The 9771-nt window shown below is 45.9% G+C and overlaps 1 long non-coding RNA gene across 1 annotated transcript; it reads left to right on the top strand.

Annotated features, from left to right (window-relative positions):
* The first annotated feature begins 1000 nt into the window (after positions 1-1000).
* Positions 1001-9568, top strand: LOC114572418 (uncharacterized). The gene is made up of 3 exons (XR_003694766.1): positions 1001-1088; positions 8790-9118; positions 9223-9568. It is a non-coding gene; the product is annotated as an uncharacterized LOC114572418 (long non-coding RNA).
* The last annotated feature ends 203 nt before the right edge of the window (positions 9569-9771 follow it).

Below are 9771 nucleotides of genomic sequence, written 5' to 3'. Positions count from 1 at the left end.
ATGATGATGGTCATTGTGACCGTGGTGTTAAATCAACTCTATGATGCTACAGTTGATAGTGACAGGCTGCCTATCCCACTTTCACAGGTGCATTTAAAGTCAGGAATTGGAAAAGGTGTGGTCATGTGATATGATATTACTGTATGATATATTAACAGCTAACAATGTCAGGACAGTTGCAGCCTCTGAGTTTAAATTGTGATGTTACAGACAGATTCTAACGTTGCCATTGGCAATCATGCTGTCATGCCACTTGAAAATGTGTTCTACTTTGTTTCAGCAGTTCAGTATGGTTTGTTTATCTTTGTAACCATAGTAACGTAGTACCAGTGCATGTTGGGAAACAGGAAGTAAAATTGCCATGCGGTAATCAAGGGGGTAAGCTTCGCTTCAGAACTCGAGCCATCATGGCGCCATTTTGTTGCTAACTGGCCATCACCTCCTGTTAGCATTCCGTTGACCGCCATTTTTTTTTACGTCACTTGACTGCGAATAACTTTACATCTGAAGCGTTTAAAGACTCTATTTGTCCGTTGTTTAGTTCCAAAGAAACACGACAATGTATAAAAGGCTCCATTACCTTGTACCTCACGTTATGGCTCCGTAGCAGACGTTTTTGTAAAAATAGGCTAACGATTGTGTCATAACCAAGTGACTTACTGTCGCATAGTAGAGGAATTACCGTATAGTACAGGAGAAGCTCGCAGGCAGTTTCGACTTACATTAGCTGTTTAGGTTTAATTACTAATGTTAACTAGCATGTTAGTGATCAGTAATTAGCCTGTGTCTATGTTATCTCCTTACATACACCTACAGTCTCCGTCTCTGTAAGATTGGGAATGATTGAGATTTCTCTTGGCACAGCTACCAGAAGACTTCACACTTTCAGACACGTTGCTCACGTCACATTCTCTCAGTTGGAGGCTGCGCAGTAAAGCTGGCCATCACCGGAAAAGTGCTTCTAATAGCCTTCTATTGGTCCATTATATACTGTCTATGGCGGTAATTAGCTACAGGAATGTGTGAGCTCTACCAGCTGTCAGTTTCTGAGTTGCTTTTCCTTCTCCCTTTTTGCTAAGGCAACGTCTGTAAGTATTTCTCATTGTGTAACATTAGGTTACTGCTTATTTTAATTTAGTAAGATTATTGAGACGGCTAAGAAGCTAATTTGTTTGTGCTAGGCTAAGTTAGCTTTATGGTTGTTTTTACTAGCTTGATTGTGTTTATCATATAGGCTACACTGCTATGTTAGCTAGGCGTTACTATTGCTGTGTATTTGGGTTTAATTAATAATATAGACATATCATTGTACTGTATTGCAGTTTCACAAAATTCCTAGTAAACTTCATGACAGCCCATGACAGTGAAAAGATGGCAACACAGCTAACGAGGGACACAAGGATTGTCATCCTACGGAGCAACTCAATACCAAGAGATAAGCTGCTTATGCTACAGCTTCATGTCAGCTACTCACTAGCTTCCTTCTCCTGATATTGAAAATGCAGTGAGTCACGATGTCACAACGTAGCGACAGTAAAGAAGGAAATGGAGATAACCAGTCTCAGATCGTGCGCTCGAGAAGCAGTCGCTCATCTGGTACATCGTCCAGCTCGAAGATTAGCATGGCCGTCGCCATAGCAAAGGCAAAAGCTGAAGCAGCGCAAGCTAGAGCGGCACATGCTCAAAAGGAAATTGAACTTAAAGTGGAGCAGGCACGAGTTCAAGCTAATCTTGATGCATTAAATGATGAAAAAGAAAAGCATGCTGCCATAGCAGAGGCAAATGCTCTTGTGGCTGGTTTACAAGATATGGGCTTTAAAGTGTGCAGTGAGCTTAACAGCCCGATCCCACAATCGGTCACAGACCAGCGCGTCGCCGCCTATGTGTCGGCACAAGCCAGCCTATGCAGCAAGGGTCTAACTGTCAGAAGAGGGAGTAACTATGCGTCGCCATCTCTTCATCTTCCACACCCTCAACCAATCAATGTTATCCCTTCAACACAACACCCACTCAATGCAAGTCAAACCCAAGCTGCTGCTTCTGCTGACATTAAGCCACACCAAGTTCCTCAGGCCCCCCAGACTAGTGAGGCACCGCCACAACAAAGCTTCAATCAGCCTCCCAACTTCTCTCCAGCTCCTCAGCTTGGTGGGAATCGTCCGCAACAGAACCTCAAACTGTATTCCTCATCTCCTGCGCACCCGCCTGCTCACAGGACACCTTATGGAGCTAGCTATGACCATTCTACGTCCACTGGAGACCTCATCAAATACCTTGCTTGCAGCCGCCTGGTGACTTCAGGCCTCACTGCATATGATGACCAGCCAATGAACTATTGGGCCTGGAAAACATCGTTCCTGAACACTATCGCTGATCTAGACTTGTCTGCTGCAGGAGAACTCAACCTCCTCACCAAGTATCTGGGAAAAGAGTCAGCAGAACAAGTAAGAAGAATAAAAACAGTCAACATTAAGGTCCCAGCAACTGGACTGCACATGGCATGGGGGCGCCTGGATGAAATATATGGCTCGCCAGAGGCCGTCGAACAGGCTCTGTTCAACAAACTAGAAAACTTTCCAAAGGTCACAACAAAGGATCCACAGAGACTCAGGTATCTAGCCGACCTGTTGTCAGAGCAACAAGCCGCCAAGGAAGATGGATACCTTGCAGGCTTGTCGTACTTGGATACCTCCAGAGGAATTAAGCCTATCATTGAGAAACTCCCATACAACTTACAAGAAAAGTGACTTTACTTTGGTACAAGCTACAAACAGAAACATTTTGTTAACTTCCCACCTTTCTCAGTGTTGGTAAACTTCATCGCCACGGAGGTAAGAGCTCGCACTGACCCAAGCTTTAACCTCTTCATGCAAGCCCCAGCAGAGAGAGAGAGTAAGTGGGAGAGGCCTACAAAGACATCCGTATATGTTCACAAGACGCAGGTCTCAGGGACTGCTAAGGCAGAGTGTAGAGAAGGTATGGAACGAATCGATCCAAAATCTAAGTCGTCCCCTTCCACTTCAGAGGATGGCGGGGAGGAGGACAGAGCAGACATCCAGGAGGTCAAGTCGACGTGCACACAAGTATGTGGTGAAGGACTGAGTGCCAGAGCATGTGCTAAGATATGCCTTGTCAGCGTGTTCCCAAACGGCTACAGGGAGAAGTCCAAGAGAATGTACACCATACTGGATGAGCAGAGCAATCGCTCCCTGGCACGGTCTGAGTTCTTCGAGGTTTTTAAGATCTCCGGAGGTTCTTACTCATATACCCTCAAGACCTGTGCAGGTCGTTCAGAGACAGCGGGGAGGAGAGCCAACGGTTACACTGTGGAGCCAGTGGACAAGAAAGTAAGCATTCCTCTACCTACACTCCTCGAGCGCAACCAAATCTCTAACGTTCGCGCCGAGATTCCTACGCCAGAAGCAGCCTACCATCATGCCCACCTGAAGCGCATCGCCGACAAGATTCCGCCTCTGGATCCGGACGCCAAAATACTCCTCTTACTGGGCAGAGACATCTTACGGGCGCACAAGGTCCGAGAGCAGATAAGTGGCCCAGGAGATGCACCGTTTGCTCAAAGGCTTGACCTGGGATGGGTCGTTGTCGTGTGCCTTGGAGGTGCTCACAGACCACTTGAGGTGAGGAGTTACAAAACAGCCATCTTAGAGAATGGTCGTACGAGTCATCTTCAGCCATGCGACAACCAGATCAGAGTGAAAGAGTTGTTTGGTCAGGTGCCTAAATATCAACATCATCCAGCACCAACCTCCAACCGTGGCTCAATGATGCTCAGTGTAGACTGCTTGGGGCAGACTGTCTTCGCTTGTACTCCCGACGACCACAGAGTCGCTCCATCCATGGAGGATCTAAAGTTTCTGAAGATAATGGAAGCTGAGTACTACCAGGACAGCTCCAAAAGTTGGGTTGCACCTCTACCCTTTCGTTCGCCGAGACAGCGGCTGCCTAACAACAGGAAACAGGCTTTTGACTGTCTTGTCTCACTACGGCGCTCATTGGAAAAACGACCACAGATGAAAGCTGATTTCCTAGAGTTTATGGAGAAGATGCTCAAGAAGGCACATGCAGAAGTTGCCCCACCAGTGCAGCCTGGACAAGAGTGTTGGTACCTGCCTCTGTTTAGTGTGTATCATCCTAGGAAGCCAGATAAAATCTGTGTGGTCTTCGACAGCGGCGCGTCATGTGAAGGAGTGTCGCTCAATGATGTCTTGCTCACTGGCCCTGACCTTAATAAGAGCCTGCTAGGTGTTCTTATGAGGTTCAGGAAGGAACAGGTGGCAATCACCGCCGACATCGAGCACATGTTCCACTGCTTTGTTGTTTAGGAGGATCACGGTGATTTTCTCCGCTTCCTGTGGTACAGGAATAACGACCCTACCTCCGACATCGTGGACTACAGAATGCGGGTTCACCTTTTTGGGAACAGTCCCTCGCCTGCCGTTGCAGTGTATGGTCTGCGACGGGCAGCTAAGGAAGCAGAAGCTGACTATGGCAGTGATGCAAGAAGATTCATCGACCGCGAGTTCTACGTTGACGACGCTTTAAAGTCCTTCAGCTCTGAGGAAGAGGCCATCAGCGTCCTCGGACGAGCACAGAAGATGCTTGCAGCTTCTAACCTCAGACTGCACAAAATCGCTTCAAATCGACCGGCAGTCATCGAAGCATTTCCATCCGAAGATCGCACCAAGGACGTCAACAGCCTAGATCTCTTTGTTGATGATCTGCCCAACCAACGTAGCCTTGGATTGTTCTGGAACATGCGCACGGACACCTTCATGTTTGAAATCAAAGATGACCAGAAGCCATTCACTCGCAGAGGGGTACTCTCAACCGTGAACAGCCTCTACGATCCTCTAGGGTTCCTCGCACCCATCACGGTTCATGGAAGACTGATACTCAGGGAACTCACCATGCAAGCAGAGGACTGGGACTCACCTCTTCCCAAAGACATGGAGCTTGAGTGGACTAGATGGAAACAGTCACTCCATGACCAAGAGGGGCTCCAGATACCACGCCCTTTTACGTCCTTCTCCACCGCAGGCACGCTAAGAAGAGAACTCTGTGTCTTTGCAGACGCATCAGTCAAGGCGATAGCAGCCGTAGCCTACATCAAGGTGACAAACTACCAAGAACAGACTGAGATTGGCTTTGTCTTCGGGAAGGCAAAGTTATCCCCCCAGCCTGGCTTGACTATCCCGAGACTTGAGCTCTGTGCAGCCGTTACTCGCCGTCGAGATCGCCGAGATGGACACAACATTCGACAACATCACATACTACACAGATAGCAAGGTTGTATTGGGATACATCCACAACCAGTCAAGAAGATTCTATGCCTACGTACACAACAGGATCCAACGTATCCATCAATCACCTTGTTCCGGCCAGTGGAAGTACGTTCCAACGCACCTCAAGCCAGCTGACATTGGGTCAAGAACTGTGACACCAGCCTTGCTTAGCAGCACAACTTGGCTCAAAGGACCAGCCTTTCTACATGATGCATCTTCGCATTCACCGGAGCTTCAAGAGACTTATAACCTTATTGACCCTGACACTGACTCTGAAGTGCGTCCCCAGGTGGTGAAAAGTCTCACACATGTTACCAGAGATGTGGTACACCCACAACGCTTCGAACGTTTCTCCAAGTTCAGCACTCTCCTCACAGCCATAGCGCACCTCATCCACGTGGCTTGTTCCTTTGCCCACTCCACTCAGAATGAATGTCAGGGGTGGCACATCTGTCGCTCTACAGAGGAAGAGTTGCTGAGGGCCAAAGTGTGTATCGTGAAGAGTGTCCAGAATGAGTGCTATACAGAGGAACTTAAGTGTATCAACTCAGGATCCAACATCCCATCTTCCAGCAGCCTGTGGAAATTGCACCCCACCATGGACCAAGATCAACTTCTTAGAGTGGGAGGTCGGATTGGACAGTCAGATCTGAGCATGAACGAGACTCACCCCATCATCATTCCTGGCCGGCATCATCTTGCAACCCTGCTTGTGTCTCACTATCATGAAGCAGTGAAACACCAAGGAAGACATCTTACTGAAGGTGCCATTCGAGCGGCAGGGTTCTGGCTGGCGGGAGCTAAATGCTGCATTAGCAGTCTGCTTCACAGATGTATTACTTGTAGAAGACTGAGAGGAAAGACCGAACATCAGCAGATGGCAGCTCTGCCGGCAGAACGGCTACAAGTAGCACCTCCATTCACCTACGTAGGTGTCGATGTCTTTGGACCATCGGACATCGTCTCACGCCGCACAAGAGGAGGAGTCTCCAACTCTAAACGATGGGCTGTGATATTCTCATGCATGTGCTCAAGGGCAGTTCACATCGAGGTTATTGAAGCAATGAGCACCAGCAGCTTTATCAACGCTTTGAGGAGGTTCTTTGCAGTCAGGGGCCCTGCAAAGCAGATCCGCTCTGACTGCGGAAGTAACTTCATCGGCGCCTCTCGTGAACTAGAGATGGACAAGACCAATCCAGGCTTCAACAGTGTGGAGGAGTACCTGGACACACAGAGCTGCACCTGGGTATTCAATCCGCCCCACGCGGCGCGTGGGAACGAATGATTGGCATTGCCCGCCGTATTTTGGACTGCATGCTGCTTGAGGAGAGGATGTCTCACCTGACACACGAGGTTCTGACCACACTCATGGCCGAGGTAGCTGCAATCATGAATGCTAGACCGCTCATCCCAGTGTCATCGGATCCGGAATTACCTCTCATCCTCACCCCAGCAATGCTCCTGACTCTCAAGACAGGCTCTGCACCTCCTCCTCCGTCAGGAAGCTTTGAGGAAGCGCATATCATCAGAGAGGAGTGGAAGCGGGTTCAGGGCCTAGCAGACATGTTTTGGAACAGATGGAAACATGAATACCTCAAAACATTGCAGCTTTGGCACAAGTGGCAAGGAAAAAGGCAGAACCTCCAAGAAGGAGACATAGTTCTCCTGAAAGACAATCAGGCAAAGAGAAATCAATGGCCTAAGGGCATCATCGCAAAAACCTTTCCAGGAGAAGATGGATTAGTCCGGAAGGTTCAAGTGGAAGTCGTCAAGGATGGAACCAGAAAGACTTTTTCTCGGCCCATTACAGAAGTGGTCCTGCTTCTCTCTCCAAAGACTGATTCTGTTAATTAATGTGGGCTCTTTAAAAGACCCCAAGCGGGGAGTGTCATGCCACTTGAAAATGTTTTCTACTTTGTTTCAGCAGTTCAGTATGGTTTGTATTTCTCATTGTGTAACATTAGGTTACTGCTTATTTTAATTTAGTAAGATTATTGAGACGGCTAAGAAGCTAATTTGTTTGTGCTAGGCTAAGTTAGCTTTATGTTTATTACTGCTGGTTGTTTTTACTAGCTTGATTGTGTTTATCATATAGGCTACACTGCTATGTTAGCTAGGCCGTACTATTTACACTGTTGCTGTGTATTTGGGTTTAATTAATAATATAGACATCTCATTGTACTGTATTGCAGTTTCACAAAATTCCCAGTAAACTTCATGGAAATGAATCCGCCTGTCCTGGAGTTTCTTGGGAGTGTTTAAGCTGAATGGAACATAGCCCATGACACATGCTGTGATTGAAAAATGTGACTGTCGAATGAAAACCCACTAAAAAGATTTGTAATGATAGATTCATAATAAAATCATTATAATATGTTTTCATGGTGACATTTTATTTTCAGATAGAATTTAAAGTAAAGGTTATCCTCAATCAAACAATCCTTCTTTAGCAACGTCATGAATGAGTTTCAAGAAATGTAAGAGAGTAATTATTTCAGTGTTTTTCAAGTGAATGTGTGTTATTATAGATCACTAGATGGCAGTGTAACATAATGACAGCTGCGTACTCGACAAGTACAGACTCAGAAACATAGTGTGACTATAGGGACAGAAGACGTGTGTGTGTGTGTGTGTGTGTGTGTGTGTGTGTGTGTGTGTGTGTGTGTGTGTGTGTGTGTGTGTGTGTGTGTGTGAGAGAATATGTTCCTGTATGTACATTCATACACATGCAGTGTATGTACTGCATGTGTGCGTATGACATTTGAATGAATGAACGCAAGGAAGTGATATCTTAATCCCAGAACAAACAGTATCCAGCATCTCACTCATCTCTCCTCCCTGGGGCTTTATAGGCTACCAGTATGCTGGAGAGGATTACATCAGGGAAATCAAAAGAGTGCACATTTGCACATTGCCCACTGACATTGTCACACCAAGAACAGACACCACTGAGTTAAGCCAATTGACCATTTACACAGCTCTCAACCTCTCCCTTTGCCCTCTGTCAATTCTCTCCAACTGTTCACATTTGGGTTTGATTGTGTGTGTGTGTGTGTGTGTGTGTGTGTGTGTGTGTGTGTGTGTGTGTGTGTGTGTGTGTGTGTGTGTGTGTGTGTGTGTGTGTGTGTGTGTGTTTGTGATTTGTGAAGCACAGAGAGGGAGATACAGATAAAAAGAAGAGCCAAAGACTTGATGTTAAAACAACAGCACATTGTTGAAACTAAAACATTTTTTCTATTATCTAATTATGCAGTTTATGCCTATAAATATGTTTTGAAAACTAGATTATTGGTATTCAGTGTTTTATGTATGTTGCTCCAAAGAAGAATAGTTTAGATATTGCTTTAACTTTTTTTGCTATTGTTCAAATACTTTGTGATGTTCCTGAGCAGAACATGAACATCTGAACTTCAGTAACAATGTGAACTTGTGAAGGATATTTGATGTTTTGACCTGTAACTGCTCCTCTTTCATCCACCTCCACAGTCCTACGTCAGGACTCTGAGCTCCGAACAACTTGGCCTGTGTTTTCTTTCTCCTCGCCCAACTCTTGTGGGAGCTGTGCAGCTGCTGCTGCTGCTTGCTGAACTGGACTGAGTGAAGGGAGTGCGGAGGACAAGGCCGGTGCATGCTTCAATAATGCATGTGTTTTGAGGCCACCTCGGGACAGAGGCCGTTTTTAAAGAGATGCTTTAAAGATACTCCGCGACCGACTCATGTACAGGAACTTATTAAAAATAGAAAAAGTGGTCGGACAAAACAGCATGCTTCATCTGAGGGCCTCCAGATCCCTGAGCTGGTTATTAACTAGCAAGGTACATCTTACATGCACCTCTTAAGTAGATGCTCTCATAGAAAATGAATTGCAAAGGGTGATTTTGAAACAGACATGTCATTAAACTTTCTCCCTTTTTTCCAGATGGTTAATTTTCATCTAAGAGACAAGCAAAACCTTTCAGTTGGATGAAGGGAACTGAATATCTGAGGGAAGTGGACAATGGAAAATTTAAAATGAGGAGACTATAATTTGGCTTCTCATACAGTATTCAGGTATGTTCTATATGTTATCATGAAATACAGTATGCCTGTGTTTATATATATTCCATTTATTTATTCATCTTGCTCTATGGGCCTTTTAAAGTATACAATGTACAGGCTTTTATATGGAATCCACAGATCCAAACATTTTCTCCCAAAGAGCATTTTTTTTACCTCTAGGCTTTATTCTATGAAAGTTGGATGTATCTCCATCGAACCACTGAGCTGGTGGAACTGTAATCCGACTCTAGTGACCCCAGATGTGTATGTGAATCTAAAATCGGGCTGAAACCGTTTTAGGACATATAAGTGGGTCCAAAGCGGGGGAAATGAAAAAGATATTGCTTATGGCATGTAACATGCCGGCATACCCTGCTCCTCCTACAATGATTTAATGATGGATTCAAGCCTAGTTGCCGCAAGCATTTTA

The sequence above is a fragment of the Perca flavescens genome, chromosome 17 (assembly GCF_004354835.1).
Source record: "Perca flavescens isolate YP-PL-M2 chromosome 17, PFLA_1.0, whole genome shotgun sequence".
NCBI lineage: Eukaryota > Metazoa > Chordata > Actinopteri > Perciformes > Percidae > Perca > Perca flavescens.
The sequence above is the reverse complement of the archived record's forward strand: the minus strand, read 5'-3'. Positions and strand labels throughout refer to the sequence as shown.